General features: G+C 43.8%; 1 long non-coding RNA gene across 1 annotated transcript; it reads left to right on the forward strand.

Annotated features, from left to right (window-relative positions):
- The first annotated feature begins 853 nt into the window (after positions 1-853).
- On the forward strand, positions 854-14,594 carry LOC137333320 (uncharacterized). Its single transcript, XR_010965857.1, has 4 exons — positions 854-1,025; positions 1,141-1,272; positions 7,488-7,664; positions 14,561-14,594. It is a non-coding gene; the product is annotated as an uncharacterized lncRNA (long non-coding RNA).
- Positions 14,595-15,111: the final 517 nt, after the last annotated feature.

Below are 15,111 nucleotides of genomic sequence, written 5' to 3' on the forward strand. Positions count from 1 at the left end.
CACATGGCAGATTAAATTTAACACAGAAAAATGCGAGGTGATACACTTCGGTAGAAAGAATGAGGAGAGGCAGTAAAAAAGCAGGCGGGATCCTTAGCTTTCTAAATAGAGGCATAGAGTACAAAAGCAAGGAATTCATGATGAACCTTTGTAAAACACTGGTTCGGCGACAATTGTAGTATTGTGTCCAGTTCTGGGCGCCGCAGTTTAGGAAGAATGTGAAGGCCTTAGAAAGGGTGCAGAAGAGATTTACTTGAAATGAGGGACTTTAGTTACGTGGATAAACTGGAGAAGCTGGGTTTGTTCTACTTGGAACAGAAAAGGTTGAGAGGAGATTTGATAGAGGTATTCAAAATCATGAAGGATCTAGACAGAGGAGATAGAGAGAAACCGTTCCCATTGGCGGAAGGGTCAAGAACCAGAGGACATAGATTTAAGGTGATTGGTAAAAGAACCAAAGATGACATGAGGAAAAACATTTTTATACAGCGAGTGGTTTGGATCTGAAATGCACTGCCAAAGGGTGTGCTTGAGACAAATTCAATCATGGCCTTCAAAAGGGAACTGGATAAATACTTGAAAGGAAATAAATTGCAGGGCTGCGGGGATAGGGCGGGGGAGTGGGACTAGCTGGATTGCACTTGCGTAGAGCCGGCGCGGACTCGATTGCCTGAATGGCCTCCTTCCGTGCTGTAACCTTTCTATGATTCTATGATTCTATCTAATGAAGCTGACTGTTGCATGTATATGCCATCACTTCAACTGTGGGCTGCATGCTGACATTTAGGCATCACTGCTACATCATCTTGACAATTGAAAGTTCTCACTTTTTCTACTCTGGTTGCAGGAGAAGACAAGGCTTGATAACAGAGCAGAACCCCAAAATGTTGATTCTCTAACCCCATATGAGGAGGATGGCTTCCAAATACTGGGCAGGAAGGCCCCATACAGTATGCTGGTGTTGAGGAAGTTGGAAGACCTTCTGCTGCTCTCCCTTTTCATTCTACACTTTAATTCACTCACTGGTAATAAAGCATATGCTGCAGCACCTTACCATGTCTCTCCTTCTGTTGAAAGCTATATATGAATATATCTGGTAAGGGCTCCATTGTAACCTCTCTTTCTCCTCTCTTTCTCTAGATGTGCCAAAGGAAGCCATGTCAGGCCCCATTACTACCAGGCACACCACCACTTCACAGCACATGATGTTACTTAATCTGTTCCACCTCAGGGGATTTAGACAGCAGTGGCAACTGGTGACTTTTTTGACAGGTGAGGCACAGCTATAAATGCCTAACTGAGCCAACGTGTTACTATGGCAATGGGCCCTCAGAACATGCGCAATAAGTCTTATTTTCTTGTCCATTCCGATCTTTCATTATAAGGAGAAAGCATGGTCAAAGAAAAGAGTAAGAGTGGAACCAGTAAACAGATGAGAGGAAAGGAAGCCAATATTCACTTTGGCAAAGCCAGCTCCTTTTCTTGAACTTGTCCTTTCTGATATGCACATTGTAAACCTCAATTCCTCCCTCTAATTTTACAGCCCAGGCCACTCTCCTTCTTAAGGAGATTAAATTGCTTTCTCAAACAAACAAAGCTTTATATGTCTATGCACAGCTGATTGGCTTATGTTGTTGATCTCTCCAGTAGTAGCCTGGAATGATCCCAAAGTATAAATATTAAGGGCTGTTGTGACTTGGACAACGATGGCTGGCATTGCAGTGCTTGTGGAAAAGTTTGGCCGCAGGTCCATTATTGCCTCCCTTTGTAAATCAAAGCTTCTGCAGGCACTGCTCCACTGGCAAGTGGAGTTATGTACATCTCTACCTGTGCATTTTGGTGCTGGGGTGCTGGCGGCTGGGCACAGAGCACCTCTGGCGCAGATTGACCTGCTTTCCCTCCATTGATCCCCTTCTTCTTCCAAAAGCACACAAGAGAAAGGGATTTCCTTTGGGAAACACATTGTGCTACCATTGTGGTGGTAGTTGAAAAATGGCAGGGCTTGAACAATTGCTCCAATAGCTCCTAAGAAAGCCTAAGTGGCAACAAAGTAATGAAAGCAACACAAAAGAAAAACAATGTAGAAATAGCCTCCAAGTGCCCGTACAATTTTCTCGTTAACGCTATTTAAAGCTATTTCTGTAAACAGCACAGTCCCTAGCAACAGTGGACATCGTTTTGTATGGACATGTAGATGAATCAGCACTGTGCCAATATCAACACTGAAAAATTGCACGCATGTTGCTGTGAATTTGTTTTGATGTCACTTGCATCGACTCATCTATGAACTTGCGAGTACTTCCAGGGCCCTTCAAATTGAATATTGTGAAACAGGAGCACATTTCAGGGGAATTCAGGTATGGAGATCAGTGAATCTCACATGATTTTCAGTCCAGAGCAAATAGTTTTTCTGCATCTACCCCATTGAATCCCTTTATTATTTTAAACACCTTGATTAGATCAGCCCTAAACCTTCTGAACTCAAGGGAATACAAACCAGCGTGATGAATTCAGTATTGGACTTTCTAAATGTGGGAAGACTGCTGTACAAATACAACGGACACACATGCCTGCTCCTTGAACAATTTGTAAAAGAACCCAAGGCAAAGTTTATAGGAAAGCCAGAAGTTAAAAAGATTAAAAGGAAATGCCTGAAATAAATTGAGGGGTTGAAGGAATACTTAAGAAAATCAAAATCTTAAGCAATAAACCCCCATGCTAATACAGATAATAATGACAAACAGAGAACATTTATTGGAAAAGCCCAAAGATAGCACAGATACATGTTGGTAAGGGAAAAGATTGGAGAATGACACATTTGCAGCTTCGGAAGCGGAAGATGAAAGTTTCAGAAGAGTGCTGAGTATAAATACAAGGGAGAGACAAGAAAGGAAGGCTGTAAATGAGAGAGGATGTGTCCATCATTCAACCAGATTTTTCTTTTATCTTGACCATGAGCGTGACAGAATATGAGAAGAGGCTCCCCAGATTTGGGAGTAATATTCAAATCTTGGACATACTTGGGCTTTGTACAGATTTAAGAATTATTAAGGGGGAAAAGAACTGTTTGTCTCAAAAGAAGGCAGCTTCTTGAAGGCAGCTTTCACCATTTGGGAGTTTCATTTGAGGTCAGATGATATAATGAGGTGAAGATTGTTAACAGATGTTGAATGACTAAGAGGGAGCCATCAAAAGTAAGAGGTGGTAATTTTTGGTCACATTTGTGAGACATATGAAGAAATGTAGCCCCAAAAACCCGTAGGACTAGAAATTTGATCACGCCCAAAAACGGATGTGTAGGTGGCGGGGCACGCACTGCATGCGCCTGTTTACATGGTCCCAGGGACCACATGAAATTGGTGCTGAGACCTCATTAGAATAAGGTCAGGTGTAAGACAGCACTAAATGCGCTATTCATTGGCTGCACGCCTGTTTGGGATTGGGGGGGGGCGGGGATTCAGGCGTCACTGATGCCACTTAAAGGCCAGCACTTCTTAAAGAGCTGCAGACAACAGGGAAACACTCCTGAAAATGCATGGCTGGAAGAAGTACAGAGAGGGCACCCAGATTGTGTGATGCCACTTTGGTGGCCCTGGTCCAGGTGGACAGCAGGAGGGAGATCTTGTTCCCCGCCAGGGGCAGAAAGCCCTCCAGGAAACACCTCCACCACCAGAGGGAAGAGATTGCAGAGGAAGTTAATGCCAGGAGCTTAGCTCCCAGAACATGGCTGCAATGCCAAAAGAAGTTTAATGATCTCACAAGACTAGTCACAGTAAGAATAAGGCCATCTTACTCTCAGCTCACACCTCCACCATCTTCAGCCTCACTACTCCCAATATGTAGCATGCAGCAGACAACCACAAATCTGGGTACCCACAGCTATACTGCAAAGCTCCTCTCAAATGATCCAGGCAGTGGAAACTTTGCTTGAGCCTGCTGACTATCTGTTTGATGATTTTTCTGGTGGCAGCATGGCTCTCATTGTAGGCCACCTCTGCAGCTGTGCCCGGGTACCTGACAGGAGTCATGAGCCAAGTCTGAAGGGGATAGCCCTTGCTGCCCGTTAACCAGAAAGATTCAGAAAGATGCCAGGCTGGTGATGGGGAACATGCAAGGCAATGTGGGTGCAGTCTACAGCACCTTACACCCTGGGAAAGCCTGCAATGCGGGAGAAGCATAATGTTCTCTCATCCTGCTTTGCTCCGTCCACAGGGAAAGAGATGTAGGTGCTCCTCCTGGTGTAGAGAGCCTCAATCACCTCCCTGATATAACGGTGGACTGCAAACTAGGAGATGTCGCTGATGTCACCTGCTTCAGCATGGAAGGAGCTTGTTGCATACAGGTTAAGGGTCACGGTGACCTTGACAACCACAGGCAGTACTGTCCATGCCCTGTTCGAGGCTTGAGTTGTCGCTGCAGCAGATGACCTAGCAGATGATCTTTGTGAAGCAAAGGCACCTGATATATAGCTCCTCAAAGAAGTTCAGGTAGGAGAAGTGCTCCCTGAAGACCCGCGGTGGATATGGCCTCCTGGGCAGTGTCCTCCTCCTCCCAGCTTTTCCTGTTCTCCCTGTCTTCTTTAATGCTCCTCCTTGTCCTCCAGCCCAAAGGCACACCTACCACCACATCATCCAAGGCTGCAGTAAAATTGTTTTGAAGGCAGCCAAAAACTGTCCACAACAGCAAAAACTTCTCAGAAGTCAAAATTAATTTTTATAAGTCAGGAAATAGGCCAAAAAATGCCCAGAAGTTAATCAGGTGCCTAAAAGGACAAACCAGAAACTTTGTAGCGGATGAGCATTTCATTGGCGCTGCTGAAGGGTCCTTCCTGCCTGTCATCGACATGAGTCACTGAACGAGTTTAATATGCGGCGAGTCAGGCGCTGGGTACCATTATCACAAAAGGGTTCTGGAACGAGTGTAGGACCCTTATTTAAATATTTTAATTACTGTTTTACATACCTCCAGCGTGTGCCCTGGACGCCTACGGAGCAGCCCGATCCAATATTGCGGGCAGTGCATTTCCGGCACAGAATGAATGCGCGCCATTTTGGGCACTTAGGTGCCCGTTTTGCGCCTGAAGAATGAGCATGGTGCCAATTAATTTCTAGGCTGCAGTGTTTTCTGAGCATTCAGGGTGTGATGATAGAGGGAAGAGGTGGATTCTCGGATGGGGCCCAGTTTCACTAGGTATTCACCCTGTTTGTCCAGCACTGGGGTTTCCTGGGAAGTAAGGGTAGGTGGTTTCTGCATTCACCCACTTTCAAACCGATATTAAAGAAGGAAGCAAAGCAATTAGCTGTAACAAAGAAAACGCCCTTCTTGGGAGCTGGCCCATTTTTTTCAATGTTCCTTGAGTCTTCTACAGGATCTTCTGGCACTGTACCCAGTCGTTGCACAATGCCATTATTTCTACCAGCCCCACCTAGCAGGCATCCCAGCTACACCACTACTGGTACCTTCGCCTGGCACTTCATTTAAATTGCCTGACCCTGGAAATTCTGATGGGGTAAGAAGCAATAGTGGACAGAGGCAGCTGTGAAGTATTGGAGACTGACTAAATACAGCGCTATCTGATCTATTTTAGGTGCATTACGCAAGATTCAATTTTCTGTAAAGTAACAGCTTTGCATCTTTTAAAAATATATTTATTGAAATAAAAATCATGCAAGTCCCTGACCCCGATTATTGCAGTTACTTATTTAAACCACTTTCCAATTTTATTTGTGGGGTGGTGGCAGTGTGGCCCTTATCACCAAATCACACTTTGGTCTCTCTCTCTACTCTTCTTGTACCTTTGCCACCTTCAAGCACTTCACCTTGTTCGACCCCTATCACCTCTCTTTTAAAATTCATAATGTCTACCGCATCCCTCCCATGCCCCACCACGAGTTTCTCACTGAGATATCCTCCCTCCTTTCCACCCTCAGCCTCTGTCGTGAGCGACTCCTCGTCTTTGGTGACTTCAATCTCCATGTCAGCTCTCCTTGCCGTCTTTCCTCTGAATTCACTGCCCTCCTGTCCTCCTTAAACATCTCTCTCCATATATACTCACTTTAGCGTAGTCGATCTTTAGCATGATGTGGAGATGCTGGTGATGGACTGGGGTTGACAATTGTAAACAATTTTACAACACCAAGTTATAGTACAACAAATTTATTTTAAATTCCACAAGCTTTTGGAGGCTTCCTCCTTCCACACCGTTCACCTGAGGAAGGAGGAAGCCTCCGAAAGCTTGTGGAATTTAAAATAAATTTGTTGGACTATAACTTGATCTTTAGCATGGTCAACTACATAACTTTCCTCCAGCACCTTTCCTCCGTTGTGCAGCTCAGTGGGATTTCTTTCCCTTGGCTCCATTCTTACCTTTCCGATTATAGCCAGACCATCTCCAGTAATTGCATCTCTTCCTACCCCTACACATTACCTCTGGCTCCACAACGGAAAGTAAAAAGCTTATCTGGGGGGTTTCTTCAGCTTCTGAATTCTCTTCTGTTAGCCTTCACCTGGCTGGAAAGCTGCAGTGGCTTCCCTGTTCAGGCTGAAGTTAAAAACACTGTCAGGCCCGATAACGTCATTTGACCCTGATTAGCATTTGTGAATTGGGACACGGCTGGCTTTTGGCAGGCAGCTTGGTCGCATGTCCAGAACCATCCATTAAAATCAGGAACTGCGAGATCCAGTGACTTTTTGATAGGTAATTAACCCAGGCCCTTTTAACTGCCTCCCGCCCGGTTCCGGCTGAGCGGGTAGGGTTAAAATCCCCCTCATTACTGTTCATTATGCTACAATAGTTCATGTACAATATTTTTATACAGTTAGGAGCTAAACAGACTACTGAAGTGGCTTCCTGGTGGCTCAGCGAGTTTCTTTAATGAGTAGCTGAGCCATGCAGTCCAAGAACATCCCAGGGTTGATCCCTGATCTGTGCTGAGTTAGATGATTTCAGCTGGGGCAGCACCAGTATTGTATTGGCCTTGAAATCCTAGGATTAGGAAGAGAAAATTGGTACAGGTTCCTACTCTTAATCACAGTCTAGCTACCTCAATGAAAACTGGATGTGTGTAGACATCGAATGAGAATGGGATCAGGTTCAACTGAGGTCCAAGTAGATTAGCTGTGATCGAGAATTCAATCTGAGGGCACTGCATTTGACCAGTCTATTACTACAGCAATTTGCTGAACTTTATGGGCCAAATTGTCAAAAAGATTCTTGCTATTTGGACATTATTTTATGCATTTTTATAGTTCTTCTTTATTTACCAATGTAACTTGTTATTTTAAAATACTGTCTGATATATATCCAAACAGTTTGCATGAAGCTTTGAGATGCTCAAAGCCAGTCCAACAATGTATACAGAGCACTGAATCATCAGTTTGAACCAAGAAAAACATAACAATAGTACAAAATACCTGGACTAGGATTCATAAACTTTTCAAATCTTTCATCCAGTCTAACTACCTGAAACATTTCTCTCTCTTAATAGAAAGGGATACCACTCACTTGTCCAAATTGTGAATGACTGGACCCAAAGAATCCACCACATCATTGTCTGATTGCTGGAAGTTGCCATGATGCATTCTTCCCTAGTCTTCATCATTATTTGCCAACTGAGCCGTGCAGTGATGAGTCTGCAGAAAAGGAGGATACGGGCTAAGAATGGGTGAGCATAACCGCTTGAGATGAAGGAGATATTGAAGGGTGAAAAAGCTACTGGATGCTTACTGCTTCACAGCAATCCCATGCTGATTGTTTGGTTTTGCATCCATTAAGCTGCAGCCTGCACTATCCTGCTGAATTCACCATTTCCCAAAGATAGAGTGGAGTACCTCTCCACCAACTCTATGGCCCACTCATCGTTGGGGGTCAGCTCTCTGATGTCCGGCTGCCTCCTCTGGTCCCCTGCTTTTCATGGGCATTGTGGAGAAGTTTCTCCTGTAAAAAGATAGCATGAATTGAGTTAAGGTTAGCACGTGAGAAGTATCTCCCAGGTGGCATCATACAGTTGATGTAATAGATCTTCTGGTAGCTTACTGTTTCTATGGAGTGGGGAATTTTAAGGTTCATCATACAAGTAATTGCTGTTCGTCGAGGTGGCGACACATCTTGTAAGATACCCAGTTAGTCCCTGAACCACTGTGCAGTGTGAAGGATGACTTGTGCAATTATTCATTTTATAGTGTGAATAGTGTGTTGGTGCCCAAGGAAGAAAAGGAACAGTGGTTGGTGTGTTAGCTGGCCTGCCCTCATCAGGTCATTGAACTTTCTTCAGCACTGGTCTGCAGTTCTGGGGGTGAGAGAGGTAGCACTCAGTGCCATTGCCATCTCCCTCCATATGGCACGTGTGACACTTTTCTGAGGTTTCCTCCCATGAGCACCCAGCAGTCTTTCTCTCCTTTGTTGCAGTTCATCCAGGAGTTGCTATAGGTCGGCCTCATTTAAATAGTGTGCTCTTTTTTTCTGCCTCCTTTAATGCCCTTCTCCCTTCTTTAGCTGCATGAACCATCTTTATAGCTACCTGACAGACTACTCAGTTTACTACTTGCCTGATCCCCCAGACTGCTGCTGAAATCTTCAGCCATTCTAAGCTTTTTAAAGGTTGCACTTTAAATTCCACCCGTCCTCCCCCACTCCGGTGCAGTACTTACGTTTTATATGGGAGGTGCGCACAATCAGTTGCTGGCAGATATGCAAATAAGCTGACCTCGCAATTTGCAGCGGCCAATTGGAAGTTTGGGGCCTTTGTCCGTCACTGATTAAGAATCTAGAAGCACATGACTTAGAAGTAACAACTGGCAGTTTGTAATGTTCATTCTGCTTAACACTAAAATTGTCAATTGCCATTTAAAAATCATTTTTAGTGACCAATGAGTGAGAATTTTAACTAAAAGAGAGAATCTTGCTAACAGTGCTATAGAAATTGGTTGTAAAGAATTATGATTGGCATTCCTCAGTGTGAGGCAGCCAAATTAAAAAGGACACTGAAATCTCGTTGTTGCTTAATTAATCTAGGATAAGTTGTGTATGTTTGTTTGTATTAAAATGCCTCACATAGAAACATAGAAAATAGGAGCAAGAGTAGGCCATTCGGCCCTTCAAGCCTGCTCCGCCATTCAATATGATCATGGCTGATCCTCTATCTCAATACCATGTTCCCACTCTCTCCACATACCCCTTTTGATGCCTTTTGTGTCTAGAAATCTATCTAGCTCCTTCTTAAATATATTCAGTGACTTGGCCTCCACAGCCTTCTGTGGTAGAGAATTCCACAGGTTCACCACCCTCTGAGTGAAGAAATTTCTCCTCATCTCAGTCCTAAATGTCCTACCCTGTATCCTGAGACTGTGACCCCTCGTTCTGGACCCCGCAGCCAGGGGAAACATCCTCCCTGCATCCAGTCTGTCGAGCCCTGTCAGAATGTTATATGTTTCAATGAGATCCCCTCTCATTCTTCTAAACTCGAGTGAATACAGGCTGAGTCGACCCAATCTATCCTCATACGACAGTCTTGCCATCCCAGGAATCAGTCTGCTGAACCTTCGCTGCACTCCCTCGATGGCAAGTATATCCTTTCTTAGGTAAGGAGAACAAAACTACACACAATACTCCAGGTGTGGTCTCACCAAGGCCCTGTATAACAGCAGTAAGACATCCTTGCTCCTGTACTCAAATCCTCTTGCAATGAAGGCCAACATACCATTTGCCTTCCTAACTGCTTGCTGCGCCTGCATGTTTGCTTTCAGTGACTGGTGTACAAGGACACCCAGGTCCCTTAGTACACATAAATTCCCCAGAATTTATAAAGGGGAACAAGGAAATGGCAGAGCAATTAAAAAAATACTTTGGTTCTGTCTTCATGGAAGACGACACAAATAACTTCCCAGAAATGCTAGGGAACCAAGGGACTAGTGAGAAGGAGGAATTGAAGGAAATTAGTATTAGTAAAAAAATAGTGCTGGAGAAATTAATGGGACTGAAAGCCGATAAATCCCCAGGGCATGATAATCTGCATCCCAGAGTACTAAAAGAGGTAGTCATGGAAATAGCGGATGCATTAGTTGTCATCTTCCAAAATTCTATAGATTATAGAACAGTTCCTGCAGATTGGAGGGTGGCAAATATAACCACACTATTTATAAAAGGCATGAAAGAGAAAACAGGGAACTACAGACTGTTTAGCCGAACATCAGAATTTATAATGGGGAACAAGGAAATGGCAGAGCAATTAAACAAATACTTTGGTTGTGTCCTCTTGGAAGACGACACAAATAACTTACCAGAATTTTTTTTTATTCATTCATGGGGTGTGGGCGTCGATGGCGAGGCCAGCATTTATTGCCCATCCCTAATTGCCCTTGAGAAGGTGGTGGTGAGCCGCCTTCTTGAACCGCTGCAGTCCGTCTGGTGAAGGTTCTCCCACAGTGCTGTTCGGAAGGGAGTTCCAGGATTTTGACCCAGCAACGATGAAGGAACGGCGATATATTTTCAAGTCGGGATGGTGTGTGACTTGGAGGGGAACGTGCAGGTGGTGTCGTCCCCATGTGCCTGCTGCTCTTGTCCTTCTAGGTGGTAGAGGTCGCAGATTTGGGAAGTGCTGTCGAAGAAGCTTTGGAGAGTTGCTGCAGTGCATCCTGTGGATGGTACACACTGCAGCCACTGTGCTCTGGTGATAAAGGGAGTGAATGTTTAGGATGGTGGATGGGGTACCAATCAAGCGGGCTGCTTTGTCCTGGATGGTGTTGAGCTTCTTGAGTATTGTTGGAGCTGCACTCATCCAGGCAAGGGGAGAGTATTCCATCACACTCCTGACTTGTGCCTTGTAGATGGTGGAAAGGCTTTGGGGAGTCAGGAGGTGAGTCACTCGCTGCAGAATACCCAGCCTCTGACCTGCTCTTGTAGCCACAGTATTTATATGGGTGGTCCAGTTAAGTTTCTGGTCAATGGTGACCCCCAGGATGTTGATGGTGGGGGATTCGGCGATGGTAATGCCGTTGAATGTCAAGGGGAGGTGATTAGACTTTCTCTTGTTGGAGATGGTCATTGCCTGGCACTTGTCTGACGCGGATGTTACTTGCCACTCATGAGCCCAAGCCTGGATGTTGTCCAGGTCTTGCTGCATGCGGGCACGGACTGCTTCATTATCTGAGGGGTTGTGAATGGAACTGAACACTGTGCAATCATCAGCGAACATCCCCAATTCTGACCTTATGATGGAGGGAGGGTTATTGATGAAGCAGCTGAAGATGGTTGAGCCTAGGACACTGCCCTGAGGAACTCCTGCAGCAATGCCCTGGGGCTGAGATGATTGGCCTCCAACAACCACTACCATCTTCCTTTGTGCTAGGTATGACTCCAGCCACTGGAGAGTTTTCCCCCTGATTCCCATTGACTTCAATTTTACTCTGGCTCCTTGGTGCCACACTCGGTCAAATGCTGCCTTGATGTCAAGGGCAGTCACTCTCACCTCACCTCTGGAATTCAGCTCTTTTGTCCATGTTTGGACCAAGGCTGTAATGAGGTCTGATAGCGAGTGGTCCTGGCAGAACCCAAACTGAGCATCAGTGAGCAGGCTTTCTCTGCCTTCCGGATGTTTCTGCCTCTCTCTCTGGTTTTTTTCCCTGTTTGTTTTTTTGTTGAATGTGTATTCGGGGGTTCTGTCGGTGACACCTCTCTGTCTGAACACGGTGATTGCCTTGGCAACGGGCAGTTGCAGGGGCAGTCTGTAAACACCATGTATTGTTCTATATGTATAAATGCGTAGGCTTCAAGGAGCTCTTGACATTTACCTGAGGAAGGAGGAAGCCTCCGAAAGCTTGTAGATTTCAAATAAAAGTCGTTGGACTATAACTTGGTGTTGTAAAATTGTTAACCCCAGTCCATCACCGGCATCTCCACATCAGGTTATTGGTGAGTAAGTGCCGCTTGATAGCACTATCGACGACACCTTCCATCACTTTGCTGATGATAGAGAGTAGACTGATGGGGCGGTAATTGGCTGGATTGGATTTGTCCTGCTTTTTGTGGACAGGACATACCTGGGCAATTTTCCACATTGTCGGGTAGATACCATTGTTGTAGCTGTACTGGAACGGTTTGGCTAGAGGCGCGGCTAGTTCTGGAGCATAAGCCTTCAGCATTACAGCTGGGATGTTGTCGGGGCCCATAGCCTTTGTTGTATCCAATGCACTCAGCTGTCTCTTGATATCACATGGAGTGAATCAAATTGGATGAAGACTGGCTTCTGTGATGGTGGGGATATTGGGAGGAGGCCGAGATGGATCATGCACTCGGCATTTCTGGCTGAAGATGGTTGCAAACGCTTCAGCCTTGTCTTTTGCACTCACGTGCTGGACTCCGCCATCATTGAGGATGGGGATGTTTGCAGAGCCTCCTCCTCCCACTAGTTGTTTAATTGTCCACCACCATTCACGACTGGATGTGGCAGGACTACAGAGCTTTGATCTGATCGGTTGGTTGTGGAATCGTTTAGCTCTGTCTATAGCATGTTGCTTCTGCTGTTTAGCATGCATGTTGTCCTGAGTTGTAGCTTCACCAGGTTGGCACCTCATTTTTAGGTACGCCTGGTGCTGCTCCTGGCATGCTCTTCTACACTCCTCATTGAACCAGGGTTGATCCCCTGGCTTGTTGGTAATGGTAGAGTCAGGAATATGCCGGGCCATGAGTTTACAGATTGTGCTGGAATACAATTCTGCTGCTGCTGATGGCCCATAGCACTTCATGGATGCCCAGTTTTGAGCTGCTAGATCTGTTCTGAATCTATCCCATTTAGCACAGTGGTGGAGCCTACGTTGGATGGTATCCTCAGTGCGAAGATGGAACTTCGTCTCTGCTAGGGAACCAAGGGACTAGTGAGAAGGAGGAACATTTCCCAATCTATCATCAATACTCTGCCTTTCTGTTTTTCCTTCCGAAGTGGATAACTTCACATTTATCCACATGAAGCTGCATCTGTCATGTATTTGCCCACTCACTCAACTTGTCTAAATCGCCTTGAAGCCTCTTTGCATCCTCCTCACAACTCACGACCCCACCTAGCTTTGTGTCGTCAGCAAACTTGGAAATATTACATTTGGTTCCCTCATCCAAATCATTGATCTATATTGTGAATAGCTGGGGCCCAAGCACTGATCCCTGCGGTACCCGACTAGTCACCGCCTGGCACCCCGAAAAAGACCCATGAAGACAGAATCAAAGTATTTGTTTAATTGCTCTGCCATTTCCTTGTTCCCCATTATAAATTCTCCCATTTCTGACTGTAAGGGACCTACATTTTTCTTCACTAATTTTTTTCTTTTTACATTTTAGGGCTGAATAACTCTTGTGAAGTAGTTCCTCATTATGTTACTAGATTCGCTGTTCAAAAGCAAATATTCCTACTCTCTGTTTCCTGTCTTATAACCAATTTTCAATCCATGCCAGTATATTACCACCAATCCCATGTGCTTTAATTTTGCACACTAACCTCTTACGTGGGACTTTATCAAAGGCCTTTTGAAAATCCAAATAAACCACATCCACTAGTTCTCCCTTATCTATCCTACCAGTTACATCCTCAAAAAACTCCAGTAGGTTTGTCAAACACGATTTCCCTTTCATAAATTTATGTTGACTTTGTCTAATCACGTTGATATCTTCTAAGTGTCCTGTTGTCACATCCTTTATAATAGACTCTAGCATTTTCCCTACTACTGATGTTAGGCTAACCGGTTTGTAGTTCCCTGTTTTCGCTCTCCCTCCTTTTTTAAATAGTGGGGTTACATTTACCACCTTCCAATCTGCAGTGTCTGTTCCATAATCTATAGAATTTTGGAAGATGACAACTAATGCATTCACTATTTCCATGGTTATCTCTTTTCGTACTCCGGGATGCAGATTATCATGCCCTGGGATTTATCAGCTTTCAGTCCCATTAATTTCTCCAGCACTATTTTTTTACTAATACTAATTTTCTTCAATTCCTCCTTCTCACTAGTCCCTTGGTTCCCTAGCATTTCTGGGAAGTTATTTGTGTCGTCTTCTATGAAGACAGAATCAAAGTATTTGTTTAATTGCTCTGCCATTTCCTTGTTCCCTATTATAAATTCTCCTGTTTCTGACTGTAAGGGACCTACATTTGTCTTCACTAATTTTTTTCTTTTTACATTTTAGGGCTGAATAACTCTTATGAAGTAGTTCCTCATTGTGTTACTAGATTCACTGTTCAAAAGCAAATATTCAAAAGATCCAGAAAGTCACAAATAAACACAACAATGTTAATTATATTTCTTGCAACTGTTTGATTTTAAAAAGGATAATGATGGTGAGACTCCTTTAAAACATCATTATTCAGATTGACTAAAATTACAAGTTAGAAATAAATTGTAGACTACTCACGATATAGATTCAAACCACAAATGTTAAATTGTAGAGCACTTCCATTTTTTAAAAAGAAAATAAAACAAAACAAAAAATGGTAATAACTACTTCTAACTTGTAGATAATTCTGCGTGGTTCTGGAATCTTTGATCTGCTTTGATTTTCTACTTTTTCTTCCTTTAGCCAAATACTACACTTCAGTGCCTCTTGCTGTCATAAACAATAACAGCAGCATCTTAACTTCTTTGAAGTGGTGAGAAGTTTGGTTTTGCATTTTTATTTCCTTTTGGTTGCAGTCTATATACTTTGATTAAATTGTTTTTGTTTCAGTGAGATGCTCTATTCCTAAATTAATAAATCTGTTTTGTTCAGATGGCTAAACGTTCCCTGAATAATGCAGTGTGACTGCATGTAATAAATATTTACTGGATTGGATTTAATCTTGAAATATGCATGGAATTTATAATATTATTAATTTCTGTAGCATGCCCTGTCATTTGATTGCAAACTCTCTTCCTTCAAAATAAATAAGTTGGAAATTCTATGTGATCCTCCTTAATGAAAGGGTAATGCAAATTAGCAGATAATTGAGAGTGCACAAATTTTGCTCCTGTCTGGTACAACAATATCTTAGCCAAGACAAATGAACATGAGAACAAACCAAATAACAAAGGAAACACTGTAGTTTTATTCATCAAGAAAAGGAAATAAAATATAAATAACAAAAGAAGCTA

The sequence above is a fragment of the Heptranchias perlo genome, chromosome 16 (assembly GCF_035084215.1).
Source record: "Heptranchias perlo isolate sHepPer1 chromosome 16, sHepPer1.hap1, whole genome shotgun sequence".
Lineage (NCBI taxonomy): Eukaryota > Metazoa > Chordata > Chondrichthyes > Hexanchiformes > Hexanchidae > Heptranchias > Heptranchias perlo.